The sequence below is a fragment of the Fukomys damarensis genome, unplaced genomic scaffold (assembly GCF_012274545.1).
Source record: "Fukomys damarensis isolate Sample0158 unplaced genomic scaffold, DMR_v1.0_HiC HiC_scaffold_6, whole genome shotgun sequence".
Lineage (NCBI taxonomy): Eukaryota > Metazoa > Chordata > Mammalia > Rodentia > Bathyergidae > Fukomys > Fukomys damarensis.
This window is the reverse complement of record NW_022900918.1, coordinates 21,380,382-21,400,861: the sequence shown is the minus strand read 5'-3', so window position 1 is coordinate 21,400,861 and position 20,480 is coordinate 21,380,382.

The following is a 20,480-nucleotide window of genomic DNA, read 5'->3' as shown; positions in this document are numbered from 1 at the left end:
TTTTTTTTTTTTTTTTTTTTTTCTGCTTCCAGTTTGTCATAAAATAATCACTTTCCTATTCTGTCTATTTCTGCCATGTTGTTCTACTTTTCCATAGGCTTAAAGCAATAGAATCATACTACCATGGACTAAGACCTCTGAGACCATGAGCCAAAATAAATATTTTTTCTAGGTACCGAGAATTAAATTCTAGTTTTTCTTAAATATTTGGTCACAGTGACAAAAATATAAAACACAAACTGAAAATCAAGAGGGCAATAAATTGTATTAACAACATAACTTGGGCATAGAAGGCATAGCCAGGTCCAGCAGTGATTTTAATCTTCCATAAGTGTGTCTTAGTTGATTAGTGTTCATTTTCAAGAAAGGAAAATGTCAATCTTTAACTGGAAGAACCTTAAGTGCACTGAACAGTAGGCTCCATGATATAGAGTCTTAGGAGTTCTGTATGCCACAAGTCATTTATTTGATTCTCTTTTCTTTGCAACAAGATTAATCAATGCTACAACTACATCTTTAGAGTGGAGATGATGTGATGACATCGTGCAACATTTAATACCTCATCATATTTTGTGAATGAGATACATAGACCTGACCTTTGTAGAAAATTAGATGAGCTAGTACTAATGCTATGATTTCAACTTGGATTTTTTGTGTGTATATATTTACTGTTGCTACCTCTTTATAAATCATTCCTTTGTTTTGTGATCACTAATCTCAATGATTTTTTAGGACAATATTTACTTAGTAACTAATTAGGATTTGATATTTATTTTGTACAGATAAAATTATATTTGTGTTCATCCATGGGAATTTTTACATTACTAATATTAAATTTTTATTTCTGACCAAAAACTGATGTTCAGGACTTAAATCATACAGCCTAACATAACCCACCGTTTACATAATCCATAGCCTAGTTGGCATGGTAGTCAGGGGGATTTAGAAAACTATATAACTGAAAACCTTACCTTTTTGATGATTTAATACTTCAAAAGGAATGAGTCAGTCAACAGGAAAGCAATCAAATTTTCTTCCACAAAACATGTTTTTAAATTCAAGAATCCTTTAGCCATACATAAAAATAGCAGGGGGGGCATGGTTTGTTGCTGAAGGCTATATGTGGTAGACCCGTATATTACTCTGTGGCATTTCAAGTAGAACTAAAAATATATCTGAATTTGTACAGAGCCAGAAGTCATAGTGCCAGGAGAGCCATATGGAGATGTTTTGACTCCTATTTTTGCGGGAGGGAGTGCTTATTGCTAGACCAAGGTGGGACTCCACAGATACCTTTCTAGTTGATAATACAAGTGAATGAAAAGTTGCAAAGGGCCCCATGGGTATTGACTAGATTCATCTCCTGAGTTTCAAAATGGAAGGTTTTACTTACTGCAATTCTGTGACGCTTATTAAAATTTTCTTTAAACTGTACTAAAAATTATTTTTTTGCCATGTGGTGAGATAAACACATAAGAACCATTTTAATGGAAATGGAATAGGTAGATTCCAAAGGGCACTGTAAGAACCCTGAAGAGTCATTCCAACAGGTGTCACTAGAAGAATCCTGAAAAGTCATTTTCTAGAGCTGCTGAATAATTTGGAGATGGCTCTTTATCTCTACACTTCAAAAGTAAGCTTTCAAATGCTTACTGCCCACACATTATATTTTATAAAAGAGGATTCAGAGATCTAGTCTTAATGTGCCAAAATAAAGGCAACTGGAAGTACATTTGGCACATATGGCCCCTGAAATTCTAATGATTAGACGCTTACATCAAGATGTGTACAAGACAATTTTCTTGGGTGTAACACATGTCTATCAAATTAAAATTAAAATCTTGATGACCCATGAAAATACCTGTTTTGTCTGAGGAAATTATTGCCAGTGAAAAATGTATCTATACCCCAAAGGTAAATATCACAGCACATCCAGTAGACAGGCAAATGGGTGCAAGTCTGCACGGAAATTATGAATGAAGTTCTCACTTAAATGGACGTGGTGCTGCAAGGCTCAGAAAGCAGACCAGAATGGTTGGATTTAGAGGTTACCATCGTGTCTGAAGGCACTGAACCTTCTTATGACAGAGAGATGACACTGAACCACTCCCTATCGTCAATGCAAAAGAATTTCGTAACAGAATTTTAATTCACAGAAAGCACTCTCAGACTTCTTGGATACTTTCCAGACATTCATGTTATACATGCATATGTTGAAAGAGATCTTATGGGAGATAGTGTAGACTGCCTCAGGGGTGGGTCAGGCTCCTGAAAATACACCCATAAATTTTACATGATACCTAAATGAATCAAGAGTTTGGTTTTCCACTCAGTCAGCCTTTCCCCAAATCTGCCTGTGCCCAAAGAAATGCTGCTCTGTTTTTGGTAAAATTAACTGCGGGAATATTGAAACTTGCATTTACAGGCTTAAGAAAGTGAACAGTGCTATTTCAAATTGAGTCATAATATACATCATATGTATGTGCAGGACAAATTAGTACTAGTAAATAATTAAAGAACTAAACTCTGCCTTGTGTCTCTAGTTCTCGGACTGTATTTTACACTGTAAAAGTAGAAGATTACTAACTTTTCTAAAATTAAGTATATCCCTTAATCCATTTTGTATTTGTTTAACCAATTCAGCTTAAAAAGCCTGGATTTTTAATCATCCACCTTTACTTGTTAGAATCATTAGTGCTTGTATTGGACCTAGGCTGAAAGTTAAAAATGATTGTCGAACTCTAAGGCTGAATAATAATAAATTTAATTTAGCATACTCACACTTTACCGGTATCTTTACGAGGGTTAAAACCTATGAACTGTGTAACTCCTTACCACTGCCTAAAGAAAAGTGATTCATCTCAGGAATCATACACAAAAAGGAGTAAAATCCAAAAGGTCTTTTTGGTATAGTTTGGAAGTTATTTTGATACGTGTTAAATTAAAATGTGAAATTTTTTGGAATATTTTTTGAACATTTGCTTGATAGAAGGACATATGTTTTTTAATTATCTTAAGATTATAAGAAATAGTAAACAATATAAAACTTGTTTACAAATGGCAACGGAAAAACTGAGCGTCTGGGAGCCTTGGTAACTTGTATCATATGGTTGAATGTTATTGTTTTACTTGTGAAATGTTGCTTCTGAGACTAATTGACACCAAATTCTTTTTCACTGTGTCTTGGAAGATAGATAAAACTTTCTTTTTCTTTTCTTTTCTTTTTTCAATGAATGTGCTGAAAATTTTGAAGGGATAGTTGATCACTCTTGCATCCACTACACAATTCACACCCTTGACATCTACCTACCCATTAAATGTCAATAGTTGGCATTCAGGTATTAAAAAAAACATTTAAATACTTCCTAATATATTGAACTATCTCTAAGAGGGATGAGAATGTCTTCTCTATCAAGGATTTTACGCAGCTGTTCCCAATAAATTAAAAATGCAATGAATGAAATGGTCCATGTGACCTTTGTGGAACCTGGTTTGGATTCTAAGAATTTTGGGCCATTTTAAAACTGAATATTATTTGCTGAGATGGGAAAAATAGGCTTAATTATGTAGGAAGTGTAGACCATTTGATTCTCCAGGGAGTGAAGAAGCTGAAAAAGAGTAAAGATTTTTGTTTTGTTTTGTTTTTTACATTTTACGGTGGGTAGAACCTGTAATACATTACTGAAACTGCAGGGTAGGGACCTCTCAGGCTCAAGAACTAGAATGAACACTTAAATTTGGACAGCAGATTGTTGTCTGTGACTTCGTGTTGAAGAATAAAACAGGTCTCCTTGTATCACCTTGTGCAGGTGTCGATAATTTATTTTTTTTCACAAGAAATTAACTTATTTTAGTTGTTTTTGAGAAAAGTCTTGCATAACTAGTCACTTTTCCATTGTGGTGCAAAACAACAACAGATGATAAGTAAATAAATAGAGGGACTTTGTTCTAATAGAACTTTATAGACAATTTGAATTTTATATAATTTCAAAAGTAAAAAAATATTATTTTTAATTTTTTCAAGAACTATGTAATACTCATTTTTAGTTTGCTAGTCCTACCCTACAAAAGCAGCTACCAAGCCACATTCACCTCTTGGAAGGTGGTTTGCTAACGCCTGAACTTCAATGAGCATCCACACCCTTGGCTCAGACAAGAGTTCATCAGCTCAAATGCTGAAAATTGTCCACCAGGCATTGTTATATTTTGGAGACCAGGAAGGAGAGGTTCCAGACTCTATTGCCATAGAATCTATGAAGGAAACATTTAGCTCAGTGGTTCTGCCACCTGACTCGCAAGCTGAAGGACCCCGAGTTCAATCCGTAGTACCAAAAAAAACAACAACAAAAAAGGAAACATCCACTTCTGGATTCCTTTGTGGTTCCCAGAGACCATTAATATTGTTTGTGTGGTACAACACAGAACCTCAGGCCCTTCCTAACCCTGAATCAAAACTACATCATGACGATTGATTCCTTCCTAGGTGATTTCTGTGAACATTAAAGTTTCAGAAGCACTGGTCAATACCTTGTAAATTATAGCGACTATGCACGGATGGTCTTAAATTGCTCCAGATTTTAGTATATATCATATTTTTATTTAAATTCTCTTTAGGGTACATCTTTAGGATACATACACACATATATCCTCAAACTGGGACACTGGCTACCATTATTTTCATTTCCAGCACTTCTTAAAAGAGCTTTAATATTTATGTGTTATCAGACATTTGCACTGATATATATCTGAGCTTTTTAAAATTGTACTGAAAGAATAGCAGAACCATGGAAATAACTTCTTATTCCTTCAAAGGGTGAAGGATATTACCATCACAAACTTTTGTAGATGCATAAAATAAGTCTTATCACATAATATGTAAGAGTAGGAAGATCAAGAGATATTTTACTAAGTAGAATTCTCAAATAGGAGTAATTGTTTTATTTAATCTATGTGAAGTTTTCGACCGTGCTTTGTTCTTTTTTTTATTAGTACATATTTGCTGCTCATAATGATTAGAAATACCTTTGGAAGTTGGTAAGTATATATAATGCATCTTGATATCAATGTGTTCTAGAAGACATCAAACAAATAGTTTTGTTATCTTAGTCTACTGAAATGAGTAAATTCAACATAGAAGCCTCAAATTTTAGTAGAGATTTACAAACCAAAAATAAGTCTTAAAAACCAAACTAATATGTGTACTTTTGGTTTAGGATTAGCCATAATACTATTTAGACCATTTGTGTCACCAGAAAAAGGTAAAAGGCTAAACATCTGATTATATTTTCTCACAGAATGCAGAATCTGTTGTTTTAGTTGGCAATTTAGTAGTTCATCCTATAAAACCAATTGTTTATTCATTTTATTATATGAGCAGTTCGTCAGAAATTTCTCATGTCATTTTCAATTAATAATAAAGATATTCAATTTTTAATTATATGTCACTATATAAATTCTTAACTCAAATATATTTTACCTATATTTTTAAATGCTATGTAGAAGCATAAAAATTATACATATTAGTGAAGTAACAGGTAATTTTAACATATTCATATTGCATAAATATAAATTGAACCTATTTGTACCCTGAAAAAATCCCTCATACCCTTTAAAATCCTTCATTCTAGGTCTTTGCAATATATTGCACATAATTGTTGTGTAAATCATCCTAATATGCAATAATGCCAAATCATAAACTACTTTTAATTATACTTTTATATATTTTATTGAATATTTCATATATTTTATTTAGTAGATCTAAGGGGATGGCTTCTTAAAAATTCAAATTGTAAGGTGAAAAATTCTACTTCTTCCTCATTTATGAGGGAAAATTTCTCTGTTGTTAAATTCAAGATAGATGTTAATATTGGAATTCACATTCTCATGTTCATGTATATAAAAGCTGCTGTTTTATTATTCCTTTAAGATGAGGAGAAATGCAGTACTTAAAATATACATAGTATTTCCTACTCATATATAATATTATAATAAAGAAAAAAACAGAGCTTATTATATGAATAATGGTGACAACTTAGATCAATCACATGACACAGACTCCCTACTCAAATTTTTTCATATCCAACTGATATAAACTATATAGAATGATAACTATTAGTTGTATTAAAATACGTAGCATAGGTTAAAATTCTAAAAATTGATCTTAAGAGAAATTTTATACATCAAAAAGAATGTCTCAGCAAATCTCATTCCAATCTTTACTCTTTTCTTAATGTAATGGTATTCACACGTGGATGGATTACTCAAATCCTTACAAGTACTAACAGCTTTTCAATTTTCAAATCATTTTGTATTTATTTTGGAAGTTTTTTTTTCCTCTAAATTCTTCTTAGCTAAAGAACAAGCAACTGCTAATTTAGTTTTCTAATGAGCAAGATACTCCCTCTCTTGCCCACTTTTGCTTTGGTATTTTTATGTTTGAGGCTTTGATTACCCTGGTTTATAATTGTCTGACTCAGCCGGACATTGTAAATGAGAATCAAATCACAGATCTTGAATTACTGTGTATATTAGTTTACCTTTAGCCCTATTTAGAGTTTTAATCTCTGAGGGTTTTGTTGTTGTTATTAATTTTTTTAAGGTAGAGTCATTTGTTAATAAAAAAGAAAATCTAATTGGGGAGAAATATTGTGTTTGATCCAACTAAAAGTTATAGTTACTTTTCCCAAAATATTTACATAAACAGTGAGCTTTTACTTATACTATGATTTTATTTTGATATCTTACAAAGCCAAATAATACTCATGCCAAAAGCTTAATTTTTTCCCTTAATTTCTGCCTGCCAATGTTCTTCCTCATTGGATTTTTTTCCTTCAAAGATCATTTCTACAATGCTCAATCTATTAAAAAGTATGTCTAAATACAGGTGGTAAAAACATGCATTTGGATATACAAAAAATTCATCAAAGTGGAGAAAATATTTAAAATTTATATAGGTAATTTATTTTTTTCCAATAATTTCATTTAAATCCCCCCCTTGTTTCCCCTCTTTCCCTATCTCCTTAACCTCGCTTATATTAGCCAGCATTCCCAGTGCTGGGACAAAATAAGTGCCCCCACACAAAATTTAAAGGAGAAGCAGCTTAATTTAGTTCATAGATTCAGAATTTTTAATCCAGGTTCAGAATATCCAAAGCCAACACACCGCGATGAAGGACATGGTAGAACAAGGCTGCTCACTACATGGTGATGGAAAGCAGAACCCAGCGAGGCTTCCACAGAGGGGAGACAGATCCTTCACGATCTAATTACCTTGCCAGGGGTTGTTTTTATCCCATGAAGTGGACAGTCAGGATTAACTGGCAGAGTCCTCTCTCTCTTCATTTTCATTTTCCCTAACTTTTCCATTCTGTGACCCACACTTGAAATAAGACCTAACCCTAAGAGAAGTTGTTCAGGTGATAGAAAAATTTAATTAATCCTAAGGAGTTTAGGATGTTGATTTCAAAAATATTCTTATGCCTATTCAAGAATAAATATAGAAATTTTATATTTTCTTCTTGTTATTTCTTATTGATTCAAAAACATTCATTGTCAGATTTGTAATTACTTTGTTATATATGCCAACACTATTATATAAAAAAATAGAGATTAACTCATATTAAATAATATAATAAGTAAAATTAAATGTAATCCAATTGTTAAGAAAACATATTTTAGTTTAATAAGGAAAAATTTCAAGATTATTTTGAAATGGTGCCATACCTGTTACCACATACATGCAAACAGGGAAGTTTTTAGTTTCATTCACAATATTATTAGTTCTTCAAGAAACCATATAAAGTGGATTCTAAGAATGCCATTTTATAAAAGAGAAAAAGTGGCTGAAATTTGGTAAGATGCGTGCTTAATACTACCCATCCTAAGGAGGCAGGATCAATATTCAGACTCAGATCTATAGACTCTATAGCCCATGCTTTTTGGGGGGTTGGATTTTTTTTTTTTTTGCCCTATGCCTCTATTCTTAAAAATGTATATATTGCAAATTGCATCGGTTGGACAAATGACTCCATCAAGCACCATGTGGGAATGAGCCATTTGTGAAGAGATTGTTTGAATTACATATTGAAGGACATCTATCATAAAAATGCAATATGCCTATATTCCAGAAGGGAGGAAGCATGAGCAAAACCAGAGGTTAACCTAGCACAAGGAAAATGTTAAATGCTAGTTCCTCATAATATTTACATGACACTCTGTTGATAAAACCAAGCAGAGTTTATTACTTGCAGCTGTAATAGAGATCAGTCTTGAATTTAGCAACATCTCTGTGGAAGAGTTCAAAATGTGAATATTTATGAAATCTGTATGTCAGGTTCAATATTTATTTTTCAATGTATGACTAAGATGAAGGATTCTGATACACTAGTTTGAAATTGATAGGGGTAGTAGGAGGATGATTGATATAGGGGGATCAATGAATTTGGGGTTCTCTGTCCTTTTGATGCTTCCTATTGGAGAGATCACACATCTGTTGACAAAGTCCTTAGGGGGCATATAGAGACTGTGTCTGCTCTTTATAAAAACAAAAATGAGGTTTCAATGGAACACATACTGTTCATTTACACATTTTACTGAATTTCACACTATAAAGACAGAGTTGAGTGTTTGGAACAGAGACTCTGACCCCAATGTATTACAATATTTGCAATCTGGTCCTTCACACATAAAGGTCAGTTCAGTTTTCATGTAACAAATTAGGTTTCTCCCAGATTGGAGAAGTAACATTTGTTGAAAATCTACTCTTTCTTGGTGTGTTAAATATTCTTAATTACAAGTTAATTAAATATATTTCATGATTAATTATACATATAACACATACGATAATATCATTTATGTTATATGTACTTTATTATAGTTAAGTATTCTTATAATTGTCATTCAATTTTTATTTTATGGAAAAGTTATTCAATGCAAGTGCTTATTCCAGTTATAGAGGAACTGTAGTGAGAAAACACACACACAATTTGGAAAGCCCTCTGTTGATATAGCTTCATTAAAATAGAACCAGAAGAAAATATAATACATGTATAAGAAATTACAACATAAATAAATATATATCTACTATGTTACACAACAATATGCTATAAAGAGGAAAAATAACAGCACTGAAAAATCCTAGGAGGTAAAGATTATGACGCAGAGAGTGATAGAATATGTATATAATGGTGTTACGGATGCACCTAGACCTTTGATCTGATCAGTCTTCTCCCAGCTGCACTCAGCTGCTGGTACCAGAGACAGGATCCATCACTGTGGGTATTTATATCTTCCTGCACAAGGTTGCTTCTTGGCTAACAGGAGCAGACCAACATCATGAGGCCTAGGAGCTTGCTTATGGGGTTCTCCTTAAAGACTGACAAATGAAGGGAAAATAGGCTTTATTGGAACAACCCCAGTGGTACCATTAATACTCCACAGCTCTCTGGGGGATCTGATTGTGACGAGTTGTGTAAAAAACATGCTACAAATTACTTCATAGTTGGCTGTTTAAAACAATTGTTAAGATTTGCTCATAAAATAACACTACAGTAATAAGGCTAGCTTCTTTTTGTTGTTGTTTCACTGTATATCAGCTGGTAGGCTTAAAGCCAGGGCCTCAGAATCGTTTGAAGGCCCATTCGCTTCTGGAAGTTTGTGCTCATGTTGGATAAGGCTTTAGGGGGAGTTTGCCACCTGGGATATTTAGGTGTAACCACTCTTGAGGCCTTTTTTTCTCTTGATGTAGTGATTCTCTCCCCAGGGTTAGAGCACGGCCAGAGCCAGCCTGCAGTCACATCCACGTTTATAATCCAACCTTAAGACTCATGCATATTCGCCTTACCCTCATTCCACCCATTTTATCCACCTCTTTGTTTAACCTAACATCAAGGAGAGTACTGCCTAACTTGTCTCCCAAGGCAGGTTAGTCAATTTGACTTTGTTTATACAAAGGTGAACATAAAACAGTATTTGGGAAACATACCATACCATGTTCAAGAAAACAAGTGTAGACATGAGTCTTCAGATTTCCAAGAGGAGATGTCAAGAATACGCAGCACAAAGACCTATGAGTTTAGAGTCAATGTTACCTACATCAAATAATTCAAATGGCTAAAAATTATTTCTTTTTCCTATTTAAATATTCTAAAAATCTATTTTCCCAAATGCTCTTTGCATTTCCCTCTTTAAATGGACTCCTATATTCTATGTTTGTATCTCAAAGAAGGGGAGTGAAATCACATTAGGTGTGGCAAGATAGAAACTGTTTATTAGATGCTTCAAGTTTAGATGACAGTCACAGACCAAAAATGACCAACTTTTGCACTCTAAGGAAGAAACAATGCTTCTTGCACAAAGGATTTGAAGGGGGAAATAATTTAAAAATCATTAGAATTCCCTGATTTCTCAGTCTATGTGAAACACTCACTGTGAGGGACTAGTAGTTTCTGCATCAATGACAGAAGCTTTCAAATAACTCTGGGAAAAGATAAGAGCTTCATTGAATTTAAATTTAGAAACTTTCAGAATCATGTCAGAATTGATTTCTGGGAATAATATTCCCTCATCCAGTAGAAAAGGATTTCTTATCAAAAGTTTTTTTAAAAACTGGATTTAAAAAAAAAATGAGAATCAAGACTTGCCATGTAAAGGTACATGATCCCAACAATGAATGTAACTGTACTGTATCCCTAAATGTACCAATAAACTCAATAAAAAAAAAACTGGATTTAAAAGTATTATATTTAGGATGAGAATTCAGGCCATTAACTTACGTTTGCCTTGCCTTTAATTATGTATTTTCTTCAGAATGAAACTAGTTTTCAGTTTCATGTTAAATGACAGCCACTCCTTAGCTCTCCAGCCATGCCCTCCAGGAGCATTTTTCACCAGATGATTACAAGCAGCACCTTAATTAGTTCTTTCAGCACTAGGTTAAATGTTTCTAGGTTCCAGGTCTGGCACTACCCTTGATTTTATCTTCCCTAGATATTAATTATAACTATACTAAAATTTCTATTAAATTTCTTTAAGATCTATAAGCAAATTATGAAGCCAATTATTTTTTTGTAAGTGAGGTTTTTTGGTTAAAAGTGTGAGACTCCCTTTATCTAACTTTAAAGAAAATGAGAATTTATTGACTCATAGGATTTATGAGGCAGAAGAGAAATTTGGTTCAAAAATAATAGAATTCACATGGTTCTGGGATTTATTTTTAAAGACAAATTCTCAAGAGTCTCATTGCTTCATTGCTATGAAAATAAATAAATATCTTTTTTCATTTCTTTTCCTTTCATCACTCTGCTCATGTTGAAATTTCAAAGGTAAGAGTATTTTATCGAAACCTCCACACGGTATAAAAAGAAGTGAGTAACAACACAGAAGTAAATCAAGCTCACACAGCAAAGACAGACTGAGAAACAAGCACAAGCATAAAAGAAAAAAAATGTCACCATGAAAATCCAATATCTCCCTTTGTCTTTGAGATGTACTCTTATTGCCAGAATTGAAATAACTCCACACAGGTCAGCGTTAGGTGAATTTACACTTCTCCTTTTGGGCTCACACCAGTTAGTTTGCTGTTACATATGGATATCTTGATTTTTTTAATTCCCTTATTTTTAAACTTAAAATTTGGAAATGGCCCAATCCATTATTTTTACAAAAGGGTTCAGTAGAAAATAAACATTTGTGTCAAACAACTAACTTGCCAGCAAAATAAACCATTTCTATTTGCCTGGAGTTCATGTTAGTTTTCAAATTAATCCATAAATTCATAGATTAATGGTTTTCTGTTTAATTTTTTCCAAAAATACTAAGGCTCAGATTTAAGGGCAGGATAGTAACCAGATTGTAGAAAAAAATATAGAGAGAGGCATTGTCCTTCTTAAATATTTATTTTACGAGTGTGATAAATATTTGAAAATTTAACATCTTTCTAAAATTTAAATTAGATGTTGGATTTGTTTAATTTAAATAATAAAATGAAACAATTTAGTCTGAGATTTTCTTATCAACTCAGTATTTCACTTGTGTGTTAGAATGCCTAAAATGCTGAAACGGAAAGCAAACTTCAGAAATTTTCTAGTACTCTATTAAAATGAGCTCAGAAAAATTTTGCTTAGTGATTTTCTTGTTAAATAGTCAATTGTTCTTTTGTCTTAGATTTGGGAACTTATATGTAGAACAATAGCTCAAAAAATTTCATTTTTGAGTCCATGGATACTAGCATCATCGCAGAAATCACAAAAAACCAATGGCTTCCCATGGGCTTTCCTCATTCTAAGGTTTTTTTGCAATTTAAAGTTTTCTAAAAGTTTGTTAACACGTGGGATTTTTTTTTTTTTCTGGGATTCAATACCACTATTTACTGGTATTTTTATTGGGTGTATTTCTTGTACAGCCTTGCTGAGTTTCATGCTGGGGCATTCATTCTCATGTTCAACCATTCTGTACCCTTCCAAATAGCTCTTCCTAGTCCCCTTATATCGACCTATATGTGAACACCTAGGTATTTAGAGCCAGTGTAGACAAAGTAGCACAGCTCTGGGGTCCTGAAGTCCACCGTAAACTAATTTTCCTAGTATCTTGTAATGGGTTTCATTCATCACTCTCTGACACTTTATCTCTCATCACTGATCACAGGCCATGTCTCTCTCTGCGTTAGCCTTTTAAGTCTTTGCAGTCTCATTCACTTCTCTCTCCAAGTCCTCCAACTGTACATTTCAGATTTTTTTCCCTATGATGGATGAATGGTTTCCTTTCTTCAACTTCTCTAGGCAGGATTCCTCTTTCAACGACTGGGCTTCCTGAAGCCAGTTCCTATTATGCATGTGAGAGACAGAAAATCTGTTTTACTCACTGCGTGCTGTTGTCCCGATTGTCCAGTAGCCAATTAAATTTTTATTTGGATGCAGTAAAATGTATTTCCCTTTAAATTTATTATTTTTCATTTTGCTTTATGTGTGTGGTTTTTTTGTGATGACCACTCACTTTCTTTGCTCTTGGAATTTTTTCTCCATCCTTTAATAAGTTATAGTGCATTTACTCTTGTAATGCTTTCTCCACATTCTATATTCTAGAACAAGAATTGCCCTTCTGAAGACAATGTACTAAATATTTTCTGTTCTTTATTTTTTAAACAGCCAACAAGAGTAACATGGGCCTCAAGACTTGAATGATGACAATTATCTAAAAAAGAGAGAGGAAATAATTTTTAAATTCTTCTTTAGTTGGCTTTTAACTAAGCAAGATTGTCCAAAAATGTTTAACGAAAATATGGGAAATAAGTATGTCAAAAGAAAAGTCAAGTTGGAGAGAATCTTTTAACTTAGAAATCTTAAATGAATGGTTGTCATGAGAATGACAGAGCTGGGAGTGAAGGGCTATAATTACCCAGTCTGTGTCCTCACTGCTGTCCTCCTCTGGTTCCCTACCCTTGACCTCCAGGATACCAGAGTATTGTAATTATCTCTACAATATCAACAATAATTGCCAGTCCCAAATTTAATTTCCTTTCCTTTATTTTTATTGAAAATTATTGACTTTCATGCGGTTGCCTATGCTTTCATTCTGGTAATTCTGTCTTCGTGTTTCTGCTCTTTTATTTTTCTCCCTTTTGTTTTTTTTTCCTGCATTCCTGACCCTCTTCCATGGGTTTCACTAAGTTCTCAGCTTTCAGAGTCGGTGGGTAGATATTTCAAAACTCTATTCATTTTTCTCATTTTCTCTTTCATGAAATACTCTTTAATTGTGATCTCATTTAGCCCAGTGATGAGTGTTTAAAGCACAAACCTTGAATCACAGTCAGACTTGATTTGAATTCCAACCTCTTACAGCTTGTTAGCATAGTCTTATATTCAATTTGTGTAACTTTCAAAAAAATTGACCTATCTAGAGTGAATTTTCCAAATTATTATATAAAAGGTACATATCTCTAGATTATTATTAATATTGGTACATCACACCCAATATATGTAAAAACCAAATTATCACCTAATAAATATTTTTTCCTCCCTCTATTTCTTTCTCAGTTACCACCATCATCAAAAGAGAATTGATTTACAAAGTCCAGATTTTTAAAGTAAATTTCCATTATATATCTAATTAATTTTTATATACTTTGGTCATGAACATTTATTCTTTCATTTCTATTTTCTCATAAATACTTAAAATACATTTGGTACAAGGCATAAATATTTTAATAATTGTTAGCTAAACAATTTATCTTTTAAAAACTAGCATTTGAATCTCCTGATTAGTCTGTTTACTGATATGTCATTATTGTATTGCATAATATACTTTGCATGGCTAAGAAAAGCCTCATGAAATATACTTAAGAAAAATAATACAGTATCTATATAAGTGTTTAGAGTCAAAATTCTTCTGAATAGTTTAAGTTCACAATGTAATTAAAAGTACATTGAAAATGTTAGTATAGTAAGTGACTATATAAAGTACCAGCTTAAAATACTTTCATATTTAAGTTTTTGAAAAATTAAGTGAAATACTTGATAAAATATTTGCAAACATTTTTGGACCTGCCATGGAAGACACTCATTGGAAACTTATCCTTCAGTATATTAAATAAGTAATTTTTTTTCAGATGCACTGGCTTATAATAGAACATTATTTTCAATCAAAAGTTCTGCACTCTATAGAAATGGTAACTAAAATAATGATGCTTTATTTCTTCCATAGAAAATAAAATAAATAAGTAAAAAATGTTTATATTTGTTTTGCAAAGTTAGGCATCTACAATTAAATTTGTGATTTTCAGAAATCTTCATAGACTGACAAGGCCACACTATTTCAGAAAAATAAAGTGATTAAAAGTAACATGGAAAGATTGAGAGATATTGTATAAACAAAGAAAATTTAGATCTAATTTTCCTATAGGAAAAAGCCAACATTAAAAAATGACAACATACATAATGGAAAAAAGTAAACCTCATAAGTACTTTTAGTCAGTAAATTGAAAGGGATAACATCATGTACTTTGTATTATGTGACTTAGGCTATCATTAGATATCTTAGAACAACATTCTGTTTGTATAGAATAAACTTTTCTGCCTGATATGGTTAGTGTCCATCTCTGTCAAAAATAAGTCATTTCTCTCCTATTTGAGAAAGTTTAAACATCATTCCTACTGACATTGAATGCTTCTTCTTGTAAGATGTACTATTTAAGATCCTGTTAGATGAAGCTTGTAATTCAGTGGATGAGACAGATATAAGACCAAAATTACATGACAGCTCTGTAGATCCAATGACTTTTATGGGCAGTGTATTGGTTAGGTTTTCATTTCTGTACTCAATACCTCACAAACACATCCTAAAAGAGGAAAGGTTTCTTTTGGTTCATGAGTTCAGAGATTTCAGTTAAAATTCACCTGGATCTGAGTCAGAAATATAATGGCAGAAGGTTGTGATGAAGAAAGCTGATCATCTTATCACAGGTAGGAAGCACAGTAAGAGGGCAAGTCAGGAAGGAAGGGGGTGAGGAAAGTTATACCCTTCACAGACACACTCCCAGTGACCTACTTTCTCCAATAACCCTTCCAGCTACCAACATATTAATAGACTTACCCAGTGATGAGGCTGGTACTCCATAATACGCTCTCTTTCGAAAAGTCCCATATCTAAAGGCCTGGGCCTTTTGGGGGATATCTTTGAGCCAAACCATAAAAGGCAGGGAGAGTTCACATGAGAATCTCCTAAAACTCATGCAAAAATGGGAAAGCAATAAAAAAAAAATTTCTACAAAAAGAAAACTTGAATTGTGTTAAAAAATATATACTTTAAATGTGCTGGCATTTTCTATAACAGTACTGGTAAAATAATGTATCACATCAAGCAATACTGTAAACCAAAACACTGTATTGAGAAAAGCCATAATGCATATAGAAAATGCAAGCAGTTAGTGCTGAAGAATGTAAAGAACAAATTGAGAACAACATTTAGGAAAGAGTGAGAAATAGGCTAGTCAGGTCACAGAAAGCTTTACATATTTCATTTTGAAAAGCTGGTCTTGTTGAATAGGTAGTTTGTACTACTGAAGAGTTCAAAATAAGATAATATAATGGTGAAAGTTGAGTTTTAGGCAGACTATTTTGGCAACATATTAAAGAGGGATTTGAACAATACAAAAGAGAAACCAGGAGGCACTGGCAGTTGCCATAGGCAGTCAGAAATTCCAATTGCCTTCGTAACGGGAGAAGTTTTCAAACTGGAGTAGAAGATTCACACTTGAGAATTTTCCAGGAAGAGTCGTAGGTGTGATTACGTTGGACCCATCCAGTATGGCAGGATAATCTTCTCGAGGTTCTTAAATCAACACTGGTCCTTTTACTATGTGATTTAATGTTCACTGGTTCCAGGAAAATTTTATGAATAGTAGAAAAATCATTACAGGAATTTCAGTACATAAATGTCACTTAGGGAAGGCATTCTTGTTCTGCCTACCGTATACTTACCATAATATAAGACAGTTGTGTTTATGATCAAAATTGTCATTGTTCTCTATATACACAGGGAAATACTTGATATTTAAATACAGATATTTATTTTGAGGTTGGAAAAAAATTTAGTAAGTAGGCACATTTTAAAATACAGATGTGTAAATTAAAACAGTAATAGTAGTAGAAATATACACAGTTATTTAAATGTAAAAGTTTGACATTTGTGTAAAGATACACATATTGTACATGGGTGGGTCTTATCTATGTAATGATACATGCATATGTATCATGAAGAACATTTTATAGATGTGCATATATATATATATATATGTACTTATATGGACATATAAGACTTATTTATAAAAAATCTTAATGAAGTACTTTCATTCACATTAAACAAATCTGTTAGTGTCTGATAAATTCACTTGATTTAAATCATAATTTTGTTAATATTTTACACAGTTTAAAATCTATTTCTGTATTCCCTATTATCTCTTCCCAATAACATGTTTCAAAAGCTACTTTCATAAAAATAAAATTTAAAAGTAGCACTTAAATTGCAATTAAAAGGTAGTGCCAATAAATACACAAGTATGTTTGGTTTGCTGTTCCAAGAAGACCACATAAGTTAATGTGCATAAAAGCTGGGTAGAAGTGGATTTGATTATGTTGGCAGAAAAAAATGACAAATTGCTGCAATGTTTTGGAATTAAATGAATTCATGAGAAAAATACGGGAGCCAACATAGAAATACAGAAATAGAAACATTAATTGAAAAAAGAAAAGAAAAATACGGTATGCTTGCATTCGTTTATAAACAAGGGAAATTACACTGAAGGATGAGATAAGCTAAATATTTAGAAACTACCACCTGCACATCTGAAGACCATATGGAAATATGGAAAAGAATTCTTTATATGCTTTTCTAAAGAAAGTCAGGGAATAAGAAAGTAGGTTAATTCTCATTAAATCTGGAACTATGACGATCTAATTGTCTTTTCTAATAGATCAAAACCTTGTGGCTTGTGACTATTATTGGAAGACCAAGGAGTCTGCATGTGTGCTTGTGTGTTTGTGTACCAGGATCTGTGCTGTGTCTGTGTGAGTGGACAGCTATGTATATGTATAAATTAAAATTAGTAATCAATTAATACCTTAGTTTTGACATCAAGACTAATAATAAGATGTCTGCTCTCTTGAACTAAAGACTTTGTTGACCATACATGACAACAGAAGTCTTTGCTTCCAAGACACATAAGATAATATCTTTTATTATTAATATATCTAAAGATATTTTGAATAAACTTTAGATGCTAAATGAAAGAAGATGCTGTAGAGATTAAATAATCGAGGCAAACAGCTGAACTCTTAAATTTTAAACATTAAGTTTTGAAATATTGTAATAATGACCACTAAAAATGAGTAAATATAGACTAAAAATTAAAATTCTTAAACATTGTGGGACACAGAAATAAAAAGAGAAAAATACTGGGGGGAATGCATGTAAAAGAAGAATAGAAAAGGGGCACTGATTTATCTCAAACGATGAAAGCACACATTATTGAAAGAAATGGTCAATGATTTTCTAGATTGGGAAGGATGAGTTTTTAGTTGAAGGGGGCAAAAACTGTTTGATGAAAAAATGACTTTCAAAAGAGTACAACAAATTGAATGCTTCCAGAGAAGGAAACAATACAAAAGAATGAAATCATTCTGATATTAGACTTCCTACCAACAATAGTAGATGCAAAGGAAGTTTTTTTCATTGAGTTTATTGGTACGTTTTAAGATTACAGTGCAGTTACATTTATCATTGGGATCGTGTACCTTTACATGACTGATCTTGTTCCTCACTTTCCCCCATACCCTGCCCTTCCTTCATCCTCCCCACTTCCCTCTTTACAAAGACTTTGTTTCTATTTTTTCTTTTATCATATTTTTTAGTTTCCCTTATTTCCTTTCCTCTATCCTTCCCACTTCCCCTACACCTTTAGCCATTTTCTTTCTATTTTGCATTGTCAGTTATACATTTGGATCTTATTTACACTTTTAGTTTTTCATTCATAGGAAAATGGATGCATAGTGAGGCCACACTCTTAAATAAGACACACATGTGTAAATAACACATAGTTTCTCTGGTGTGCAATAGAATATTAAGTAATTGCTTGCATGTTCTGATTTAGAATAAAATAAATTGCATTAAATGTTTCTGGGTGTGTGTGCACATGAGTGTGTGTGTGTGTGTGTGTAGAATCAAGTCCATTCATTCAAGCATGTTTCAGAATGCAGAATGTGTTTAACTTGCTAGGTTTCTTTTTTAAGAATTTTCTTTCTTTTTTTCTCATTGAGTTTATTGGTACATTTTAGGTACACAGTACAGTTACGTTCATTATTGGGATCTTGCACCTTTACATGACAGGTCTTGGTTCTCATTTTTTTCCCCTTGCCCCTGCCCTCCCTTTATCCCCTCCTCCCTTCCCTATTTACAAATACTTTTTTTCCATTTTTTTAAATTTTCTCATATATATTTTTTTCTTTTTCCTTATTTCTTTTCCCCTACACTTCCCACTTTCCCTACACCTTTAGCTCTTTTCTTCCTATTTCACATTGTCAATTATACCATTAGGATCCTATGTACAACTATAGTTAATTTTCTTAAACCTTGGGATTTAGCTCAGTGGCACCATGCCCACCTTGCAAGCACAAGGTCTTGAGTTTGATCCCTGGTGCCAAAAAAAAAAATTAAAAAAAAGTATTTTCTTAAGGAATAGCCCAAAAGAGTGGAAAAGACTAGACAATTGTGTCTAAATGTGTTAGATTAAAAAATGAAAATCTAAAGAGTGAGAACTGTGTATAGGATTTTTCCAAGGGGACAAAAGACCTGAGGGAGAGGAAAGTAGAAACAAAAGTGTTGGAAAGGAAGATGCAGGTTATAACAGACACTGAAAAATGAAGAAAAAAAAGAGACTACATAATATGAATGTGAACATGATCAAGCTATAAAATAAAAAAAGTTGATACTGAATGAATGTGTAAGAATTAAATAATGTCAATAATTAGTATTAGTCAAGAAACCCTACATTAGAAATACAGTAGGAAAGAAGATAAACCTTACTGCTGAAAACTTCCGTTTACGTAGTAATAACAATCTAGCATTAATGTATTAGTGTTTGACTTCTTAACTATAAATAGAACAAGGAAAAATTAGTTGTCATTGAAGAAAGTAAGCATCAATAACGTTATAATTAAATCTCAGTAACCACAAAATCAAAGGTGTATCTAAAAGGAAAAACGATATGGAATAAAAGAGGCAAGTTGAAAAAATTAGGAAAGCTAAGTCTTCACCTGACATGCTGAAGATTAAAGAGATGAAGAACGTAGCTGTGTCTAGCACCATGAGCTCAAGTTCCAAATGCAGTCAACAAAAAAGCAATAACCAAGAGTATAAATAGTAAGCTCTGAGAAAGGAGAACTGGCAAAGAGAATGATACAGTCAATCTAAAGCTATGCATTTTATTTAGTGATACAAGAGTCATAAATCCAAGTTACAAATGAAATAAAAAATTGAAAATTTTCCATTTGAAAGACAGATCAAAATGAAGGAGAAAACAGGAGACAATTGCTGCTTTTTAATAATCAGTCTGTGCTTTTGATGAGACTGAGTTTGGGCATTGAGTTTGGACTGTGATAATATAACAACTTTTAAGAATTAATATGAACTTTCTATTTTTTTTTTTGCTTCCAGAAAAGAGCAGCCAGCAATTTTGTTGTTGTATTTATATCATAAACAATCATAATGCTTTAAAAATCTTCTTTATTTTATTGTTCTTGCCCAGTTGTCCACAACATCCTGTAGTTTCATCTAATTTCTGGAGTTAGGAGTTAAGCCTCAGCGGAAGGCAGTAAGTCACTCCTTTCTTCCTGCCCAAACATGTGAACCTCTTTCCTTTTCCAAAGTTTATTCCAGAACACAACAATTTCACTGCCAGTTAGTACTTGGATCTTCATCTCTTAAAGGTCAAA